This window comes from Lepeophtheirus salmonis, chromosome 8, assembly GCF_016086655.4.
Source record: "Lepeophtheirus salmonis chromosome 8, UVic_Lsal_1.4, whole genome shotgun sequence".
Lineage (NCBI taxonomy): Eukaryota > Metazoa > Arthropoda > Copepoda > Siphonostomatoida > Caligidae > Lepeophtheirus > Lepeophtheirus salmonis.
In genome coordinates, this window is record NC_052138.2 from 22755477 (window position 1) to 22779811 (window position 24335).

Sequence of the window (24335 nt, forward strand, 5' to 3'; positions counted from 1 at the left end):
TACAAAAAATATTCAATTTCGGGTTGGATATAATGAAAAAAAAGGAAATTATAATAAAAATGTTTATGAAAAAAGTTGTGGGGATAGATATTACTCAATAAAAAACTCACTTTATGCTTTTATGTTGGTACATTATACAATTTGTTATATTGAAAAAAGTATGCTAACGTATCTAGTATGGGAGACTGGGTAGAGTTGTAATACTTTTTATTTATTGGCTCAATAACTCGGAGCTTATTTGACTTAAAGAGGCTCTAAGAAAAGAGACATATCAATGGAGAGAAAAAATATAGCCTATGTTCATCTTTTGTCTCGCGTCATAGTTAGAAATGGAATTTTTGTAGATAAATTCTACATATACATTTGCCTTGCGCTCTACAAAAGTTACATCGCTAGTCATTTTTTGATGGAGATTGTGAGAATGAGTGAACATATTTAAGGAACATGTTTTTTGATTAATTAATATTTTAACTAGCATGTCCTCTTTTTCATTAGAGATCCTTTAGTTAGACTTAAAGCCACTCATGCTAATCGGTAGCATTCTGGGTATGTTAAAAAAAGAAACCAAAAATCGACATGGTAACTTTGATAATTTAAATAATGTTTTGGAGGAGATCAGCTTTGCTGTCTTGATGTTTCTATAGATCAGCTACAAGCAGCTATGACGAGGAAGGCTGTGGAAAATAAACAAAGAAATAGGCAATAATGACAGTGATGTTTGATTTTCAGTTCTATTCTGATGCAATGAGGACTTACAATTATAATTCCTATGTTTCAAATCATAAAGGTTACTCTAAGTCCATTGTGAGCACATGCAAATATTCAATTCGCTTTCATATATATCAATGATAGCTTGTATGAAGTATAAAAAGAAGTTTACTCCTTACGAATTAGTAATAATGATAATTGCTTAGGATAGTCGTAATCCATGAAAATGAGAAAATTAAATTTTACCCCACCTTTTGGGAAGCAAGAGCATCTTTTAAGGACTCAGGGGGAAAAATCCACCTTCTAAAATTCCGCAACATAACATTAAAATTTATAAATCCCTAAACAAATAGAGAATGTCATTTTCAAATAGCTATAGAGGTAAAAAAAAAAGACTGAAACTTTACAAAGATTACTTTCTCAATAAAATATGACAGCAGATCAAATTAACAGATCACCCTAAAAATTGGACACCCTAGTATACACCCTAAAATAAAAATTTAGCAGAAGTTGACCTTTGACCTTTAATATGACCTTAAAACTGTACTTTATACACTTAAAATGTGATACAACTATTGCTTGAAGCACTATTTCATAAAAAGGCTTTAATGATCACGACATTTGCAAGTTTCATCTTATTACTTCGAAAATAGATTATAAAATACGCATTCGTGGTTTACCAACTACAAAAAAGGACGAGCTAAAAAATGGAACAGATTAGGATCACTGCTTATTGTAAACACGGAATTTGAATATATAACGCGCTCGCAATGAGGTATGGATCTACTTAACTGGTTGCTCCACCAAAATTCGACCTATAATGTTTGAGGCCAACTATTGCAAAAAGCGAAAGAAAATCAATTTTCTAACCAACTAACAGTTTTAAATTTTTTTTTTTTAAATCAAATAATTAGTTCTAACCGCTTACTCAGTACTTTTTTCAATCAAATTGAATCAAACTTCCTTAATATCTAAGTCATATACTTTGTTTCTGAAGCAAACAGGCAATTTCATGGAAATATAAAAAGGAAAAACATTATAATTATAAAAATTATAGAACTACTAATTTTTTTCGTGAATTAGCTCTATTTTATCTTCAGTTAAAAAAATGTCAATTATACATAATACATTCTATGCCATTGAAACGATAGTTTATAGAAAACAAGCAGAGTTGATCTGTATAAATTGATGAATTTCTAATTTTGTGAAACACAGTTACTGTGTATTAAACTCCATAAAGTACTTCTTGGTGTATATATTTTTTGTTTATGCATTTTCAGTCAAATATAAACGCTGGTATGCAAAAATGAATTAACTATCGAAGGGGTTTTGTATTTAGCATAACGGTAAAACTATTTTAGTGAGAGCTCCAGAGACTAAAGTAGTTATAATTCATCACATAGTATAAAAAAATCATCAAACTATTATAATTTTTCTTTCACTTTTGAGGACAAAACACGTCAAATGAATTTATATAAGTATTGAGAAGTTTTGTGCGATTGTGCTCATGAAAAACAGAGAGTAACATGGATAATTTCTTAGCAAGATAAGAAAGGTGGAGGATTTACTTCAATATCAACTTCTAAAGAGCCTTTTCAGTGACGTAATAATTTAAGGAGACGCCATTTTAGGGCCTCAAAGTTAATATTTGATATTTTTTATTAAATAGAATAGGCAAATTTCTAATAAACCTCGATAAAACTCCATCAAATTAGCTTTAAAAATAAAACAACTTAACATCCGTAATGATTAACAGTGATACTTAAATTTATTATTACAATTATATATAATAAAACTTGATTAGTTAAGCCCCTAAAATGGGTGAAAATAACAATGCTGACGTCACGTGAAAACACTTTAAGTAGTTACTGCGTATAATTTATACGGTGAAATTTGTTTAGATGTTAATAAATATTTGTATATTTACATAAATATAAGTATTTCATATAATTTACATGATAATAACTATATAAAATATAACAAAAAATTGTCGGGATTGTTAAAGCAGTTTCTTTGCATGTTGAATATTTTTTTTATAAAAATTATGTAAACTTCTTCTTTATCAGCATATAAGTAAAGTTCATATTTACCATATTTTTACCACGATATAAGGTTTTTTGGTATTTTTATCAGCAAGGCATGATAGTAGAAGGATAAAAATATCAAAGAATTAATTTCAATTTGTGCACAAATGATTATGTGACATGCTCCTTGACTGCAAGGTTCATATTATAATCTTATGATCATCTACATATGTTGTTCAGTAAAAATATAAGTGGATGTCAAAGTTATTATGCATAACATTCATGTCAGATTGAGTTGTCTAAGTTATCGTAGGTAATCTCAAAGGGTCAAGATATTGTATTTCATATAGTTTAAAATCTAGTTGATTGAATATTAACCAAATTTGTTTAAGAATAACTTTTTCTAGGACAGACACAATATTTTACTCCACAAACAACTTCCCAATTAAGCAATATTAAGTTGAATAATTCGGATTATAGCAACCTTTACTAATTTATGGACGTGCATATATGCCACTAGTTTATATATTTAGAGCAAACGAATTCAGACTTTCTGAATAAAGATGCTTCGAAAAATGTTTGCCAAGAAATTGAGGATGACGAAATATTGACAGATTAAATTGTTGAGGAAAAGCTTATTACGATTAAAACAATTCATACATTAGGTATAGCAATCCCACTGTTCATGAAATTGATTAAAAAATATTAAATTAATCTATATTCACAAAGATATATTTAATAAATATACTTTAAAATCAATAAAATATATTGGCTTATTACGTTATGCAGGTTTATGAAAAATAAGATTTTCTAGTCACTCTGGATCAAAGGAACATTTTCGTTCATATCAAAGAGATACTTTAATTTAGAATTATTTATACAGGTTGATAAATAAAGGATATACTATATAAAATATCTTTATTTTCATTTAAAAAGTTACATACTACCATAATTACAATTTAAAGATCTGTACACATTCCAGTCAACATATTTCAAATTCAATAGCTTGAACATTTCACAATTATTACATTAATTATAGGCAAACATATATTCATCAATATCTGAAACTCTGATAAGTATCATAAACAGTGTGATTGCTATACCTAATGTATGAATGTACTGATGCATCCAGATAAGTCATTTAAGTCAATCGTAGAATGTAGACTAAAAAATAAAATTAACTTTTCTTCAAGACTATGATCATCCCTCATCTAAGAAATTAATTCATTATGTCTTGATTTCATAGATCCATCCACTCATGCATCCTTATTTCAAGCTCCATAGGCGCAAGATGACTCGTTGCAGACTCCTAGTGAGTGAGGGATTCAAAGAGACGGACTTTTGACAGAGTCTTTGGAGCAGACCCGCACAAAATAAAATCCGGGTGTCCAGGGATAGTTCACAAGCAACTATATACCGCACATGCACACTTCTTCATTGATGAACACCGATCCCGAATTCGAGATCCTACTCTCAACAGTTATTTCATTTCACACTTTAAATCCTCCCATCCTTTTTTCTCTCTCTTTTCTCTTTCTTAATTTAAGCTATGGCGTGCAAATATATGAACTTTTCTAATGAAATCCATTCAAAAAGGAGTTTCCTTGAAATATTGTCGTGCCCTTATCTCAAATTGACAACGGTGTAGAGCATTTTTAGAAAAGCTCTTTTTGTTAAAAAAAATTAATGCTCATATATTCAGCTATCAAATGATATACTTTTAAACTTTTTGAAAATATGTGGTTATAACATAAAAGCAAGCAGGGATACTTTATTTCAATATTGCGACAGTATGATAAACACATCCGTTGATTAAGTACTATAATTTATACTAATTCAAAAAATTGATAAAGTCCTCAGGAGCCCCGGTTTTTAAGGTTAACTAAACCTTATAAAATAAAAGATACGTCATGACATGAAAATTATTTTTAAGTATCAGAGATGTTCAAAAAACTATTACAAAAGAGGTCTCCGGGTTTTTGCAGTTCTCACTATACTGAGAGACTCCCTACTCCCTGCCATAATATATCTTTTTATTTACCAAAGCTGTCATAATTATTTTGTTATTCCTTTTTGTATGATGGCCTCACCATCACAAATTAAATCAGTTTTCTCAAAGATTATGGAATATATTTTCGGAAAGGATATCTTACCTTAGTCGAGACTACAGGTAGATCCAGACATTACTTATTTTCCCATGGACTCGGAGCATGAGGAATTATACTCGGAACCAGAAAACCACCGAGCATGAGGACTCGGACTTGATCTGAACACTGAATAGGTGGATTCAAATACAGCTCTGAGAATGGGATCTTTACTCATTTCTTTTAGTTAGAATGAGTAATTAAATGTTTCTATGAAATAGGAAGAGGATTTAGATGAAGATGCAAAATAATTAATGGGAATTATCGAGTATAGTATTAAAAATATATCTTAATTTTTGGTTTCTTATATTGATTGTTCTATGTCGTTTTTATTGATGATAACCTTGGCGAAAATTATAGTGACCTCATTCATCAGTAAACATTATATTTCAATATTTTTCTTGCCTTAGACAAGACATCAGGTAGATCCAGATATTATTTATTTTTCCGTTTACCCGAATTTATTGTACTCAGAGCAAGAAAATGCCTAAGTATGAGGACTCAAACTATATCTGAACACTGAAAAGATGGACTCAAATACAGCTCTGAATATTGGATCCAATAGATCTTTACTCTTTTCTTTAATTATATTTACTATTTAGAATGAGTAATTAATGATTATTTATTAAATATGAAGAGGATCTATAATGAAGGTACAAAATAACTAATGAAAATTATTCATATAGGTAGATAGTATAGTATGATATATTAATATTTGGTTTTTTATATTCATTGCACTAAGTAGATTATATTGATGATAACTTTGACGAAAATGTGTAGTGGCATCATTCATCAATACACATTCAAATTGTGCGTACAAATTTTACTATACCAGAGGTTTTATACACCATGAATGGATAAGGTTATCGTTGTTGATTTATTGATTGCATCACTATTTTCATCCACACCATTAAGACTGAATTGAAGTGTTTGATGTAAAAAATCAGTCCTTTTTGTTCACCAGAATTAAGAAACTAAATTTTTGCTCCAGAGATATCGTAGTTTCGTCTAAGACAAGAATATTCCTACAAGTTCTTTTTTAATCTTTGATAACAATACTTTACTTTGGAACTCAATTGACTTGGCAGTAGCAATGCTGCATCAAAAATGAATGGCTTTACCAGTATAAAATCACATAAATTTTACAAGATTTGGATGACTATCAATATGGAATGGGAAATGTTCATATCTGACATAAAATTAAAAGCATCAAGACTTGATTCAAATATATTCTTTGAATAAAGCTTCAAATTATTAGTGTGAATACGACTTTGATTATGTTGTTGAAGTTCGAATTTTCTAAATGTTTGGCTCATAAAATCAGAAAGCCCACTTGACACAATCCTAAAAGCCTTGTCATAAATCTAGACTTTTTCTCCTTCATTTTTTGCAAAAAAAAAAAAGAATTGAAATTAATATTTATATAAAAAGTTTATGTAATAAAACTGAATGTTATTTAATGGTAGAAAATTAAATATAATTGTTATATCTATTTGTTCTTGTTAGATGCATAATATTTTGTTTAAAACGTGTTAAATTCATCATAAAAAAGTAAGTAGTATCAAAATTGTAGGTTTTAAATGAATACACTGAAAAAATTAAACTGTCTATATAATATACGCATTATATCTTATACAAATGGAAATATTTTTATTATTTTATCCAACATAAAGGAAGACTTTAAGCTATAAAATTAATTTTATTTGTGAATTCTGCATCATTTCTATTTAATTTATAATCAAACTTCAAAAAATTTCATCACAATTAAACATTTTGTGTTTTTTTTTTTTTTATGGCTTGATGATGACAAAGGAATTTTTCTTTGACGTTCTATATAACATTGAGTACGATTCATGGAAATGACGATTTTGTAATTAAGGGGCCAATGTGATTTCAATATATATATATAAGAAATGGTAATTATATATTGTAATATAAAAGATCCATATTGTCAACTCTTTTCATACTTTTGTTAAAAGCAATGACATTTTAGGACACAAATGAAGGACTGCATTATTTTCTTCAAATTTAAACATTTGTTAAGTCATTCAACCTTGATAAAAACTGAGTAAGATAATGGATTAATATTGTAAACAATTCTAAATAGCATTGAAAATAAAGAAGATGATTTTCAAAGAAAAATAACTTTTTGAGCTGAACAGTTGAATAATATATCAAAACCAAAACAGAGGAGAAGGTACTCATTAAAAAGTTTTTTGTAACATGTATGGTATCTATATAGAAGTATCCCAAGCTTGTTGGAGAAAATTATCTTGAGTTTTAAATTCAAATACAAGCTTCTTCTACAAGCAATTCCTGGTCATAGTCGCTTCCTAGAGAACATCATACATATGGCAAGAGAAAGATAATTATTGCATGGTCCACTTGTTAAATTAAATTCATAATATTAAATTTGTTATCAATTATATTTAAATATCAATAAAGTATTCGTTTTAAGATACTTGAGTTTAATTAAAACATAACATGACAATACATACATAAGCATTTTATCGTAAAAGTTGTTTGCTTCAAGCAATCCTTATACATAGTCGGTATTTGAATTTGTTTGTGTCTCCTTATCACTTAAAAAGCTCACTATATATAAGAGTGGAATGAAACTGAAAGAATGTTTACAATTAATTATTCATTATCACTATGTGTAGTTATGTTCCACAGTAGTTTGTTCTTTAATGTTGGGAGTGACAAAGTTACACGATCTTTTGTTATATTTAATTCCACACATTCGCCAAGGAGTCTCTATATAGTATCTTTTAGTCGATGAAGAAGGCTTATTATAAACGAAATGCACCCGAACAAATGACAGTCAATACAAATTAGTATTGATTGAGTACATTTGTCCTTGGATTGAATTATAGAATTAATGACGAAAAGGATAAATAGTTAACACAGAATAAGCCTTGTGTTTCATTTTCCAAATAGATTTGTGTGATATCAGCCAGTCTTCTTCGTTCATCATTTTCAAAATTTATACTAAATGAGCAACATGACTAAACACCATTCAGCTATCTTGGAGCTTTAATTACTCCTTCACCTTGGCATTACATTTATAATAGGGAACTTATTATGCAAAAGCAAGCTTTCACAAAGTTTCGGGATTTACAAATATTATGGATTGTGAGCATTTTTCTAACATGGTTTCATGCAAATAGCTCAAGATATAAATCAAAACATACCTTGAACTCATAATCAAGTAATTATACTACCAAAGATATGTAACATTTGTAAGAGGTAATTAAGCCCTGGAAATGAATAGGTTAGTTTAATTTAATTAACGGATCTGAGATAGTGTTTTGTCGGCTCGAACAATTACCGGCTCGGTTTGATTAGAATTCAGTCGATTATTTTTTCCATTGAGCTCTAATTGATATTCCAATTAAAAAAACCGAATTTACTTTATATTTTATTGTCAGCTTGATTTGTAGCACTTACATCAATTAATTTTTTGGCTCTGTCACTAAGATATTTTCATGTGATACATTAGTGATTTTTTTCTAATAACACTGGAGAACACTAAATTTCTACGTGTGAAATAAAGCCAAGACTATAATTTATCTTTGATCACTGAATCCAAAACAGATCTCAGTTTTTATCTAGGTTACATCTAAATTTCAAATGTAATATATTTTAGTCTTTTGGTTATAATTTCTATTGTTGTAGTACCTAATTCACATATCTTTATATTATATTTCATATCCAAAGCATTTTATCTGAATCTGAAAGTAAATTAATTTATCCCGCCATAGATTCAACCCTTGAAGATAACATTAACATCCATCTCAAGATGTGCTCTTATTCGGAGCTCCGTATTCCACGAGGGACAAACAGATGAAAATTTATCCAAGAAAAACAACCATGCTTCATAAGAGACCACAGTCAACTCCTCGCATGGTAAGATGATTCCAGAATTGCAACAATCAAGAGATCCATTCACGATGAGTAGGAATTTCAATATTTCAAATATAGTTAGTAATTACTTTATTTGAATTTGTACGAAGCGCGGTAATATATTGTGATATTAATTATTATTATTTATTGCGGGTATAACGACATTCAATGAAATAGTCAACTTTACTTTAGATAATGTTGCATATTTTATAGTAGATCCCATAAAAATAAAATCCCTCAAAAGTACTATATTGAACCAAAATCCTTGGATAACAAAAATGTTTATAGATTCGTCTTTTTTTTTTTAAATAATATACGGAATGTTTTCTATAATACGAGTATAAGCTACGTTATGATATTCCTTATCACTATGAATGATGAATAAGTTATAAGTGGCTAAAGAGGAGTGTCGTTTTTCATCATTTTTGAGCCTAAATATGAAAATTTGTCGAGTTCAGAACAAGATACAGAATCAATAGAAACATTTTTATAATCATAAAAACCCCTTTTTGTTCAGCTTTATTCATCGTACTTCAATTTGGTGATTGTCTTAATGATAAAAAATGACTCTAAACGATAATAGTCCAGAATTACTATAATCTCAGATATTTCTGAAAGCTGACGACCCAAATAAAAACTGAGATCAGTTTTGGATTCTGCGCTGAAAGATAAATTATATTCTTGGCTTCATTTCATTGAAAGAAATTTTGACTTTATCATTGTTCCCCTGTGTAATCTATGATGACAGGCCATTTTTTGTTTGGTAACGAATTTCACAATCTCACAGTTACTAAAAAGTATTTGCTCCTTAGTGTTCGACAGCAAAAAAAACTGCACCAAAATATTGCATGAAAAGTAGTTAAGTACTATGCAATCTCTTAAGATAAGTGTAAAATAATATAATGAAAATATTTCATTGGATATAAATTAGTAAATGGACAGTGGGTCCACGTGTAGCTACTTAACTTTATATTATTTTTCTCTCTTATTGGTAAGATGGAGTTGCACCAATTAGGTTTAAGTAGACATTTTAGAACTACAAATTCTCCATCTGAAAACTGAAGACAATATACAGATTACCGGGTCGTACAAAAGTTTTGAGACATTTTTTAAAAGGGTATAGCTAACTTCTACAGAGAGCCCGAAGTCTCTCCAGTTTGCTTATATCAAATTCAAAACATTAGAGTTTATAATCATGTCTCAAAAACAACTAAGGCAAAAGATTGCAATCCTTCTTGCCGACAGAATGTCCCCAAAAGGAGTTATTGCTGCCAAACATGGCTCAAAAGCAACCGTCTACTGTATCATGGAGCGACTGGATAAGGGTGATGATCTTGGAGAAGCCCCTTGATGTAGTCGTCCAAGAAAAATTGACTTCTGAAGCTGTAGTCAAACCCTATAAAGAATTGCTGGATCTAACCATGACGGAGATGGCTTGTAGATCAATGTCTCAAGCACTATGAAATCAAGTTGCATACAAAAGGTTGGTTGTGTCTCTCTATGAGTCCTAGATGTACCACTCTCAACAGCAGAGATGGTGAAAAAGTGAACTATTAGTTCAGATCCAGTTTTTTGGTGACCTTTTGGCCTCCTCAATCACCCGATATGAATCTCTAGATTATATTATCGGTTAATAATTAGCGTCCCAGGCCTGCAGAATCCGATACCCAAATGTTGTTTCCTTAAAGGACTCTCGATATGAGCAGTGAACTGCCATGTCAGAGGTCTACGTCATATTCAAGATTAATTATCCTCACTAACATTATTATAAATCATACTAATAAAACTACTTTGGATATCAAGGTATATGAAATTATATATCATTGTTTAATTCGTCTCAAAACTTCTGGACGACCCGGTAAATGTATGTTTCCTTCTCTGGGAGCAACCAATACTATATACCCAGTGTTAAGCGTACATCGATTAACATTGAGTTACATCGTAATATTTTCATCATATTCTGATTTATTTACATTAGAAGGTTCTTTAGGTATTATCTCATTTCGACTCGATTCAAGTCACCTCAACACTAATCTGATACTTTTGATGAAAAATTAACGACTTATTAGTGTAATTAATTAACTTTATTGATTGATAGACCGTGTAAGGCAGTCATTATTTGAACTTGCAAAATCATATTTGTATTGTCATAAACAAATCAATTAAATCAATATTAAAAAGTTTTGTTAGATATTTAATAGTAAATAATATGCAAATGACATGTAGTTTATCTACATAAGCAAGACAACTTAATACTTTCAAATATTTAATGACATAAAAAATATTCCTTTTTTAATACAAGAACATTACTTTAGTAATAACTTTAATGCATATAAATGGATACAAATCAATTCCCTCAAGGAAGAAATAACTTCTTTTTTTTCCAAAAGGTACACTTATGTGAGGTGGCATGATTTTACTGCTTCTATCCTTCATAAAAATATATGTTTGGGGGAGGTATTATTTAATATCTCCCTAGCCGCAACATTTCTTTTTGATTCATTCACATTAAGGTGAAAGCCATGAGTGATGACCGATTAGTCAAAACTTTGATTAAATACAAAATTATTATTAGTCAATTTGGGTATACAAATAACACAATGGATCACTCATTTTGTAGAAATAAATTCAAACCAAAAAAAAAGAATTTATTTTTGAGTGGCAGAATCCAAAAGTAATCTCAGTTTTTCTATCAGTTATCTAAATTCTGAAATATACGGGATTATAGTCATTCGCGACTATTATCGTTCAGAGTCATTTTTTATCCTTCAAACAACCCCCAAATTAAAATTAGGATAAATAAAACTTTTATAAAAGTGTTTTTTATGATTAAAAAAGATTTTTATTGATTCTGTATCTTGTTTTGAACTCGATATATTTCCATTTTAAGGCTGAAAAATGACACTCTTCTTTAAACCCTTATAACTTATGCATAATACATGAGGAATATCATATCTTATATTATAAACAAACATTTGATGTATAATTTATAAAAAAACCACTATAATCCCAGATATTTCAGAATTCAGATGACAATTTGAAAAATAAAGATCAGTTTTAAATTCTGCGTTCGTAGATAAATTCGATGATTGTTTTCAAATCATTTGTACAAAATTTCCTCCCCCCTCCACAACTGTTGCTCTGTGTTATTAATTAGCTTCTTAGTAGATAGAAAACTTTTAATGGGTACAAAGTAGCATTTACCAAGGAATACCCGGTGTGAAGGGTATTTGTGAAATCGGAGTGGGCCTTTACAAATTAGAAGGGAATCTTAACTAGGTGGGATACAAACATTTATAACATTTTCTTCCCATGGTATTTACTTTCTAAGAAAATAAAATAAAGAAATGAACTTTTCATTATCAATATAATAGATAATTTTTAAATTTTTATACGAATAACTAATGATATTTTTATACTAACATAAAAATATTATATATGCTCAAATTTCAAAAACTAAATTGTCATTACCGTGTTTACGTTCGGCTTATCCTAAGAAGTAATGAAAAAAAAATCATGAATTTTATATAGAATTGTGGTTTTATTCAATAATGTTGCTTCAATATATAATGAATACCACATAGACAAAATTATTATCTTTTAATTAGCATTTCTGATCTATTATAAAAGCTTAGAATTAAATATAATTGAATTAATCAGAATTTTTTTAACAGTCATATTTGTTTAAATCATATCCCCAACTGTATTTCATTTGTAATTTTATGTTTGTATTTTTTAGTTTGTTGCTTTGTTCTGTTTTGATATTTTGAAGTTGGAGAATCAATTTTATATTTTGATGTTCATATAGAAGATAAAAAGCATACAGTTAAATATAGTCGTAGTACATTGGTACATTTTTTTTTTTGGGTCTTTTACAAATGTAATACTATCATAGATCTGGCAAATCGTATATATCGTATATAGATAATCTCTAAATTGATATAAATTGTGCATATATTTGTATCACAGTTTTGTTGTTCAGGTCAACTGACAAACAGGAGAGTTTATCAGCTTGAAGCCTAATAAGTGAATACTTGGCTGTGCTTTTGTAAACTAGTAAAAATAAAATTAGCCGATTTTGTTTTTGTAATAAACCCTTAAAATATTTGATTCTATAATTTTTTTAACCAACAAACTAAAAATGTGTTCAATTAAGAATGAAAGAGTATATCATTATAAAAATGAGAACCCCCTCCCCCATTGTAGATCCGAATAACCCAAGGGAAGTCGTTCGAATCAAAAATATTTTATTCTGAAAAAGTTATACATTTTTAGACATATAAAATAAAACTTTTTAAATTTCAAGCAATTTTTGTTTCTGTAAATATTTGATTTGTAGCCTTAATGTCCTTAAAAGGCCATCATTTTTAATTAATTAATTACACTTAATTACATCCTAACAAGTTCAAATACCTTTGCTCGTATAAATAAAATACATTTTAAAGAGTAAATAATTATATACCATACCTCTCTTGAACAAAGTGATAATAGAACATTATTATTTAACGATACAGGAAAAAATCATTTTAAAGGTATACTTATTATTAATTGTTCATTTATTTACCTGTGGCTATATAATTCTGATATGTAAGTAAGTAATTCTACACTTTATATATATATATATATAATTATGAACTTTGTATGACACTAAGTGTTTCTATAGTCTAGTTATTTTTCATGCACTGAATGTCATAGAGCAAAAAGGTGTAGTAGCAAAGTCTCTTGCCTTTGACAAATTATTCCCAAATACTATGAATTTTACACTAATAAAGGATTAAGTTAACTAGAAAGGCGTACTGTAGTTTCTCCCCTTCCTTCCCCTCTCGTTTTCAAGACATACACACACACATACAGTTGTAGCAACATACAGTTTACTTTTTGCGTCGTCCTACCAATTTCTCCTAGTTATTTTTTACATACATATATAGTTTTTGCGCACAAAAGGGAGCTGCTATGTAGTTCATCCCTTCTGCTCCCTCTATGGTTGTGTTATTTTTTGCTCATGACTATTAAATGACTTGGAGGGGGGGCAGGTTGAAGCATGTTGTATTTATAATTTCAATAGGCATGCTCAAGCATTTTTTTTTTTTTTTTGTCAGTAACTGCCATGAACAAATGTTTATATATCCAATGCTGTTATATCAATTTATTAAACTAGTCAAGTAGTTTTGACCCTGGGTTGCTTGTACTTAGAGATCAGATGGCTCTTGGAAGTAACCGGATAGGGTATAAGGAAGGTATAAGTGAACTTGCATTATCCAAAAAGATCTGAAACAGGTATTGGCTTCAGGTAACCCAACTTTTACGGATCATAAAAAAGATTCGAGGAATTTTTTGGTTCTAAAAAAAGCTAATAGTATTGCTTAGGGCTTAATCCTAGTTATAAAAAAAGAGATAATATCTATATAGAATGTACATTATATTTATCATGATTAGTGATTGGAGCAACATCGATATAAACAGTTTTATCGTGTGGTTATTTCAAACGGCGTTAATTCATGCACAAACACTAAGATGTACACTTTATTTGAGTGGTGGTGGTCGAAGTTTTTTCTTCTTTTCCCCTAATCAGTGTTTTTAATATTTATTGTTTGTAAACGAATCATTTATTATTATGCTGTGAACGACTATCAACTGTTATTGAATAATAGTTAATTAATTCTATAGCTTTTTCTTTTCGGTGGAGAGGTAGCGAGTAGATTGAAGGTAACGACTTTCCCAATGTTATACTAACAATAATTCTTATAATAATGTTGAAATAGTCAAAATTAATAATAAGTTATTTATTGTATTGGCATCATAAATTAGTAAAAATGTAAGCTTATTCCTGAGTCTTTTTTATTTAGGTCCTAACTTTAGGTAAATTTCTAATAAAGTTCAGGCCAATTATATGTCTAATTTTGTATTCAGATCTGGATCCAAAAGTTTGTTTACTCAAACATTTACGTCTAAAGATACGAACCGTTCCGTATTTGAGAAATTTTCATTTTTTATTGTCTACAGAGAGCAACATACTATATACTATCAATCAAGTACAGATACTCTGCCCAAATCCACTTTTTCAAATAGCATAATAGTATGATGATTCATGCTGCAATAAAATTTAATTAAGAGTTCATTAATTAATAATTAATTGATCCATTCCATTATGAAGATACTTAAACGGTTGGCTTGATCTTCTATTAGAACCGTGTAACAAAAATCATGATGGCGTTATCTCACTAATACAAGAAGATATAAAATATTCATTGTCTGCCATCGATGTTTGGATTTTTGAATATTTCTTGTATTGTTTTTTGCTGAGAATTGCACTCCTTTTGAAAAAAAGTAAGTTCTCATCCAATGACAAACGCATTTTGTGAATTAAAGAGTCAGAGACAAATCATTGTAATTCTTGACAAATAATTAGACCTTTCATCTTTTAAAATTGCTGTGACATGAATGGAAATCATAATTACAAAGTATTGCAGCTTGAATCATCATAAAATATATTTTTTATATTTTCAGCAAAGTGGTTCATTTGTTAAATGGCTTTTGATAAAAAGCTTAATAAATCTACAAGATCAACAAATCTTAAATAACTAAAACAAATTATTTTTTAATGTGTTTTTTTTTTATTATGAAGTAGTATGTCTTGACTTTACGACTAACTATAATTTTTGTCATTGCGGTCGAAAATGAGAATTTAAAAGGCTTTTAAAGAAGGAGTCCATTTGCATTCATTTTTTTTTCTTTTGTTCTTACAAGACATTTTCCTCGATTCAGAAAAAGATATAAATAAAAAAAGTACTTTTGGAATTTGGAATTATGTACCTCAAAAATGTATTTTTTTTTTTTCAATTATTTAGATATTTTCAGACAAATAATAAAAATAAATCATGTAGATAATGGAGAAAAAAATTCTATAAGCCACAAACCCAGAAATTTTGTGCTATAAAAGTCATTTTTATGTTTCTCAGGTTAAAAACAATCAGGAACACACTATTTTAATCAAAGGACAAAAATATTGACATTTTGTCTCCATCGTATGACCTACAACATTCATAATTCCCCAAAATGTACCTATTTAATCTCTAAGTAAGTATATTATGAATAATCTCCAATATGCTTTTGAGATAAATGATTATCAACAAAACACACTTGTTAGTTTTTTTGGTTTTTTTTTAAAGTGAACTTGACTTTTAAAATTGCATGAGATTATAACTTTGTGGTCAAATTTTATAGTATCCTGTAGAAGTGTAAAGAGTTATCAGAAAATGGGTTTTCTAAACAGCTGCATGTCCCACAGAACTGAGAACTGGCTTCAAAAATTATATTGAATCTAGGATTGAAGGAAAAAGAGTGATTGACTCTTTAATTCGTGCCAGTCGAAAAGGTAGCAAAGCAACATTGGGGTAAAGCATTTTTAAATTGATAATCGTTTTTCTTCAAATGAAAGAATAGAAAGAATATTTTTTAAAGAAAATATAAATTTTTTGAAATATTTGTATCTGTATATCTGATGACAATTAACTCTAAGAATTCAAATATTAAACTTTCTTAGAGAATCAATTGGTACAGGATTTTTTTTATAAATATATTGGCCTTATGGAATGCATTAGTAAGCGACGCTCAAAATTCTTGTGTGGGAGCGCGCTCTTTGTTTTGAATAACGAGATAGAGTGAATAATACGAGATGAAAAATGATCACTGCTCATTTTTCATTGAACGGGAGCGCGCTCACAAAATTATTAACTGAGCGGGAGCACGCTCTGGTTTTTTTTTTGAGCGGACTAACGCTCTAGACTTATGTTATAGCCAAGTCATTGGTATTCCATCATCATCATCATGTCAACTCAACAAAAATAGGTCATCCCGACTTCAGAAATAATATTATAATTCTTATTTTTCCATAATCAATATTATTATTTTGATAATACATTCTCATACTCTACAAAATTCAAATTTGATTAAATTTACCATACACCAAATATTCCTATGAATGGCAACCCGTTCATATCCTTTCATGAAAATATCATTATTTAATATTACTTTTATATGTACCAAAAAATTCAATCTATGATGTATTTTTACACCAAATTGATAATATATTACCAATCCCGTCTTGACATCATATATTTCAAATTTTTGACTAGTCATTTATTATGTACTCAAAAATGGATTATCATGAAAATATGTAGTAGTTTTAATAATTTTACCTCCGATGAAGAAGTTAGGAGTAACACTCTACGACTGCAAAATAGGGAAACCATGGCAACCCCACTTTTGAGAATTTACAATAATCATATCTATACTTACGGTTTCCATATTTTGATTTCCACAAAAAGGGCATGTGGTCCAGTGTCAGTCGTAGAGGGTAAGCTTATTATCCTAGATTTTTTAATAATATAAAATTTGATTCATATTGTTTGTTAAATGAGGGAGACATATTTATTTTTTGCACAAACATGTCCTCTTTTTTAAACCCTGAAAATCTACTTAACACATAATTTTAAAGAAAAATCATAAAATTATAAAAAGTTACTCGGACACTCTGGACAGGATTTAAATAGATAAAATGGTCACTCAACATATAACAGCAAAAAAAATCTTTTGTTTTAAACTACAGTTTTTGTCGTCCCTTTGACTTACAAAAATAGTGCTGTAAATAGTGTTAGAATTTTAAGTAAAATATCTCCCTTAACTTTAAAATCTCACGTTGATGGCGAGTAACAATTATGCATATATATTTTGAAAACTAGCTCTATAGATTAAAAATTTGTTAAACCATTAACAATGTATTTTTATGAAGCCAAACAAAAATCCTTATATGTCAATACAAGTTAGAGAGACAGATTTCCTATTTATTTATTTCTTTTTTTCTAATTTAATAATTAGTCTTTTTTTATTAAGGATGAAAAACATCAAATATATATAAGGTGTAGTAAACAAATCATTATTTTTAATTGATTTTTTTTCCGTTGGTTTTTATATCCTTGGCAATCAAAACAATTCTTACATGGGGGTTGGACTCGACGATTTCCATTATTTTATCCACATTTTCGACAATAGAACTTCCAGAGCGTAGTGCATCTTTGACATTAACATTCCTGGAAGAGAATGGACGAAAACAAAATTGCCCATGATTGGTTGTTATAATATTAGAATCATAAAAATCATTTACATTTTTAGGCTTCTGATTTTGCGTTTTTGCCTTTATCAAAGAAAAAGCTATGAAATACAGCGTATTTTTTCTTTGTTGATGTCCATCTTTGACACGCACTCAAACAATACTGAGTCGAATAATCACAAAACTGTCTAATAGCTTTTTCAGTATGAAAACTTATCTTTCAAACACCATCACGCGTAAACCGATTGCATTTATACAACGCAAGATACAGATTACTAGAACAACCTACCTGTGAAAAATAATCGATTCATTTTTACTTCACCTATTATACGAGGTGTGTTCAATTAGTAAGTTTATTTTTCAAATTTTGAGGGTAACGTATATTTGGTATGCTAGATTTTTGTATGTTAGTTCATCCAAATAACATATATTTATTGTTTAAAGCTATATAATATGTGTAGTTTGTTTGTGAGAGGTATAATATCTAGAAGTACTTTGTATGTTGGGCGATTTTTTGCTATACGTCTTAGGTTCTTCCATTTGGACGATTGCGCTTTGGTTTTGAATCATAACATCTGTCCCCGTGTCATCAGTGATGCTCATGTAACGATTGTTTTTGTCAATATTAAACAGTTTCGGAACAAACTTCTCCGACACTCGTCTTATGACCAAAGCATTCGTAAAAATTTCATGATACGAGCCAACCGACATCTCAATATTCTCAGCAACTTCTGTGATAGCCATTCATTCCACTTTAAAAAAAAAAAAAAAAATTTCTTCACTGCTTCAACCCGCATGGGTGTCCAGACCGAGGCGCATCTTTGGCATATTCCCAGCCATCTTGGAAGAGTTTGTAGCACTTATAAACATTTTTTTAGTCAGAATAGTTTCACCGTACGGCACTGTCAATATTTCAAATGTTTTGAAGCACTTAATTTCATTTTTTACACAAAATTTCATTAAAATTCTTGGATCCATGTTCTTCAATAGCAAAAAATCGCTGAATACACAAAATACTTCAAAAACCATTATGCCTCTCACAAACAAAGTAAACATATTTTAAAGCTTTAAACAATAAGCATACGTTTTTTAATGTATTAACATAAAAAAAAATTGTTATCGTGCATACCAAAAATACTATCCCTGCGAAATTCGGAAAGTCGCCTTACTGTTTGAAAAGACCTCGCCTATACAATATGTGCTTGATGAAGCTGAACAGGTACATTTTTATTTTTAAAGTTCTCAGTATTTATAATCTTGTTCTTAAATAATTATAGGAAACGTTGAATATTCTCAATTTGCTATTTGAAAACTATTCCAAGGGAATTACTTCTCTATCTTATATTATCAAAAAAATGCCACTCATTCCCTCTCATGGACACAGGGATTTTTATTTTCTCTTCGTGAACATATTATAAACCATTTATAACTTCTTCACCACTGACTTGATTTGATAGAAGATATGCTTTGATGGGGAAAAATATAAATTGAAGATTCAATTAGTAGAATAAGCACTACATTATTTGATCATTACTTTATATGATAAATTCAGAAATAAGAAAAAAGTCAGGAGTAGAAAATATTATTTTGCAAGAACTTTATCAGTCAGATAGTGTGAAAACTAGTTTTATTGACATACTTTTTTTTTCTCTTGGCCAACAAGGCCTATCTATAATTCAGTTTAATAGTAGGACTATAAAAAAAACGAAAATTATTGAAATCAATAATACATATACATAAACATACACACGTCAACTAAAACAAAAAGACACTAAAATTTTATGAAAGAAATAGAATAAAAATTAAAATGAACATACCATGCAAAGATAAGGACAAAAACTTAAAAAGAAAACACTGAACTGTAGAGTTTGTTAATAAAAGGGCTATCCGTTCTAAAACACGAAGGTGAAATTTCACAACGGATAAAACACCGGAAATTTCATAGTCTGAGGAAGCATGTTTTGTATACAAGATATGTAGAGACTTTGTATTAGTACCATTAATAATCTTTTCCTTTTTTTCCGGAGTAAAAGGCTAAAAATCATCCTTTTTCATCTTATAAAAATCAAAATGTTCCTATAGAAGTTTGCCGATGGCGTTTTAAATTGGAAGGAGCGATTCAAATAGAAAAGGATCGCTCGTCTCCTTCTTGGTCCGACAATAGCAACATATTCATTTTTCTCTGTAAAAAAAAAACTAAAACTTTGCTCTTACTTCAAGGATACCTGATAGTATTCTATACTTAAGCCCTTTTTCTGATGATGATAGTAAGTAATTTTTTATAACGCTTATACTTTTTTACAGGGTAATTTATTGCCCTTCTCTCCAGGTATTTAACAAAAGGCTCCCATGTCGGAGTTTGACTGGATTTTCTAAGATCCACCGTACTAAGAAAAAACAATCGAAGCCGTATCGGCAATGCAGGTCTTGGAACTAGTACATAACTCTGAAAAGCTAACTTGTACTGTTCGAAGGCCATTTTATTTTTCAGCTCACCTGAATTTGCTGTTTCGCCTGCATAATCGACTCTACTTGTTCGGATCTTCATATCACTGAGAGAAACTCTGGATGGAATTTCCCACCTAAGGGATTTCTGAAAAGAGAAGAAGATATCAACGACCTCCTTTGAAAGTATTTTCATCCTTTCCGAATCTGTTGTCAACTTTTCAAAAATCCTACTAGGACCTTTGTAGGGCTCACTCTTGTACTTGTACTTGAGCACTAAGAGCTAAGCGATTTCCATAAAATTTTAAAAGATATGACGGAAAGGCCGCTATATTTTAGGGGATTATGAATTCTCTTCACCAATATATTTTTTTTCTTATTTCATTTTAAACGTCATCTCCATCATGAGAATCTGCGTAGCAAATTCTTCATGAATGGGAGTTATTCGCAAGAGGTGAATCACTTTTGAAATGTTATTCGTATTCCGAGCTCGAACTTTGTCCTAGGTGTTCAAATTGAAAGCTGAAAAAAAGCAACAACCCCGCCCAATATTTCTGGTGATTTCTTCTAAAAAAAATTTAACACACTTGGTTCCAATCCAAGAGCCTAATAACTTTATGGTTTCTATGATATAAAGTTGCCCATACTTTTTCAATGATTCTATGATATTGATTGAGTATTTTAGTTTTCCCAGGGTTTATTTTTAGTCCAGAAACTATGGAAAAACATCTAGTAGAAGTAAAGTTCTCTTAAAAGACTTTATTGTTTGTAGTGGATCCCCCGGAAAAATTATGATTAATTCATCAGCATAACAAAGACATTTTGGGTAGAAGGAAAGGTTCTATTTACATTATTAATCAATAGAAAATTAACTTTGAATTTGACTATCAATGCGTAAGATCCATGCAAAAAACAACATTAATAATGGACATCAAACAAATAAATAATTTATTTATATTATTTGTAAATTGACAAATAAATTTTCTTTAATGCGTTGAGATGTTAGTTATATTCAGAATATTTTAAAGAAATTGTCTCCATTTGTTACATTTCTGAAGATTAAATTAGAGGTTTTAAGAAAAACTCTACGATTAATTTTTCTTTCTTATTTTCCTTGTAATGCTGTCGTTGTTTATAAAATATTGTATTAAGTTGTTAACAATAATAAATCAAATATTAACTTTTTTATTTATTCTAAATTTTGATTTTTTTTTTTTTTCAATCATATAGGGATGTAAATATGTGATTTTATAGTTTATACTAATCTAAGTCAATTTAGTTATATACCAAAACTTTAGTGGAACTTTTAAATTACAATCTTTATTTTATAAATTCATTTCCATGATTAAATTTGTAAATTAAAACTTGACATCTTAACTTTTTACTGGTAAGTTTATACTTTGGCAACTAATGGATAATAATAAAAGGATCATAATATTGTTCAAGCAAACAGAAAAATTCATTAAATAAAGAGTATAGTATACTTACTGTAGTTCCGGGCATTACTCGGAATTATTAGGTGTTGAAAAAGCATGCACATTTTGCATAAATAATTTAGAAAATAACACCCCAAAAAATCCTTAGTGTAACCCTCCGTTTTTATGAGCACACTCACAGGTAGTTAAAACATTATTTCCTCTAGAATAAAAAAAAATAAGATTTGATGGGCCAGGGAGTACTTTAGCTCGTTGCTAAACCTCAACTAAAGGCACATTCATTTTTTTGGATTTCAATGTTAAAGTACTTCCCGCTTTTTTTCTTTTTTAAAAAGAGTTGAAATAAACGCATGCAAGATTTCATTTATTTTATAGAGTGCTCCCTGTATATTAGACTCCCTATTTTTCCTTATACTGTATTGGTATAAGAATCAAGCAGCAGTCTTACAGTGCACCAGGTGACGTGTTTTCATTCATACAGACATACGTAAATTATATTTTACTCGCTAGATGTTTCTTAACTTTTGAAATACTTTTTCACGACAATTAGAAAGAGTTTTTTGTTAAAAAAAAGTTTCACTCAATTCAGTCAAATTGTATCAACTCACGGATTACTCAAATTTTATATCATGGGCACATTATGAAATGCCCTAATTCCATTAATAGAGCAGCCTTTTAGATTGAAGGAATCAAGAGTTTATGTTATTATGATAACGAACCCAGTAGTACAAATTTGTTTCATTAATAAAGATTATACAACAAGAAATATAGAACACTCTACACTAAAATGATGTATGAATCTAGTATATCAATCAATTTTTATATCGAAGGGTAAGAAGTCTTCTACTTATCATATTCCCAATTATTCAGCAATGTGATCCTCCTTTAAAATTAATATATACTGTAATTACATAAAACAAGTTTAAATAACGGTCAGGATGTGATAAGTTAGTTAATTTTTATTTAAAAAAAGTAGGCCAATAAATTAGATTAAAGATATTTATTTGTAAGATATGCAGAGAAAAAATAGTTTCCTTCTTAACCTTCAAATTTGTCTTTAGGCGAAATTTATATCTGATTAGAGTCCGATTATTGAAGTTACAAAGCAATTCATCAACATCCCACAATTTTATTTTTCAACAATCAAATTACAAATTTCTAATACTTAATCAATGGAAGACGAATAATATTAATGAATAAAACTCTGAAAGCTCAAAATATATAAATAGAGGTGGATAATGGTTATACAAAAATACAATAGTATGTTTTGAAATTTTAAATTATAATTTCATAAATTCAATAGAGGTAGCTTTAATTATCGGAACAAAATACTTTGATGAATGGGAATTCCGTTATTATTCCCAAACTTTAATAGGATCTCATATTCATGTAAGAGAAAATATATTTCATTTGCATTAAATATTTGCTACATGTAAACATTCGAGTCAAAATCCTAGATACCTGAAAGATACAGTAGTTGGCAAATATTACGAGTCTAAATAATTTAGAAGACTTGAAAACAAATTTTAGAGTAGACATTCCTTGAGTCCTTGTCAAAAGCATTCAACAGAAGTGGGGAAAGAGTCCTACTACTGTTAGTTCAAGTGGAATCTCAAGTATATGCTCTCAAGTTTATGTGTTTGAATATTTTTATTCAGTCCTCATATTTTTTTAGAGTCCGTTTCAAGTCCATAATTAATTTATAATATTGGGTATATATAATTTAGTCTTTTATTGATTTCAGTATAAACTACAATAAATAAATAAATTTGTAAAGCGAAGAATATACGATATACATATTATTGGAGTAGGGAGGTGAGGGATTGTGTCTTTTTCGAGGATCATGAAAGTAAATTGAAGGTTTCATTATGCAGAGGAGGTTGTGAGTTTATCTCTTCTGAAGTATTCGGGTTGGGGGAGGGACTCGGATTTGATCTGAGACAGAGGCTGGAGGAGATTGTATATCATTAAGTAAAGCATTACAACTATTTCTTATATCTACCATGGAAAACACTCCAATATAATTTCAGAATAAACGTAATATAGATCATATGGAGTGGAACTTCTATGTTCACAAATCCATTAACTCCTGAAACATAAAATTATAATAAACATACGTAAATAGAAATATGCAGTAAAAGCACCGATAATTGTGTTATCCTACTTGGAAACTTATTTGAGCAGTTTTGATCAATTGAGTCGAGATACCTTACTCCAATAATACATTATTCACCTTAAAAAGCTATTTCCTTGTTATTACAACGAAATATTAAACAGTTGTTTGGTCATTTTTAGGGAAAATGATCGTATACTCTTTCCTTGTATTCATCTCGCAGATGTTTTCTCTTCAATAATTAAATAATAATGAAAAAAAACTTTGGAAAATTCCAAACTAGATACATATTTCTAGGACATATTTTAAAGACCCCTTATTTTTCCACAAAAGTCATGTAGCACAACTTGTAGAATGTTTTTTTTTTAAATTGAAGCGTGTCGACTTAATTTCAGTTCATCAAACCACTCTCTCTCTCTCTCTTTGTTAGAAATCTAAAAAAATTTGATT

At 29.2% G+C, this 24335-nt stretch overlaps 2 protein-coding genes across 3 annotated transcripts in view; one reads left to right on the forward strand and one right to left on the reverse strand.

Moving 5' to 3' along the window:
- LOC121123266 (acetylcholine-gated chloride channel subunit acc-3) overlaps positions 1-13599 on the reverse strand; it is a 218001-nt gene extending 204402 nt beyond the window's left edge. For both annotated transcript variants that reach the window (XM_071890274.1, XM_071890273.1), the window contains exon 1: positions 13347-13599. The gene's annotated coding sequence lies outside the window, so the exon portion shown is untranslated. The remainder of the gene's footprint in view (positions 1-13346) is intronic.
- The window catches only part of sli (slit guidance ligand), a 388150-nt gene that overhangs the window by 5782 nt on the left and 358033 nt on the right, over positions 1-24335 (forward strand). The window lies entirely within an intron of this gene.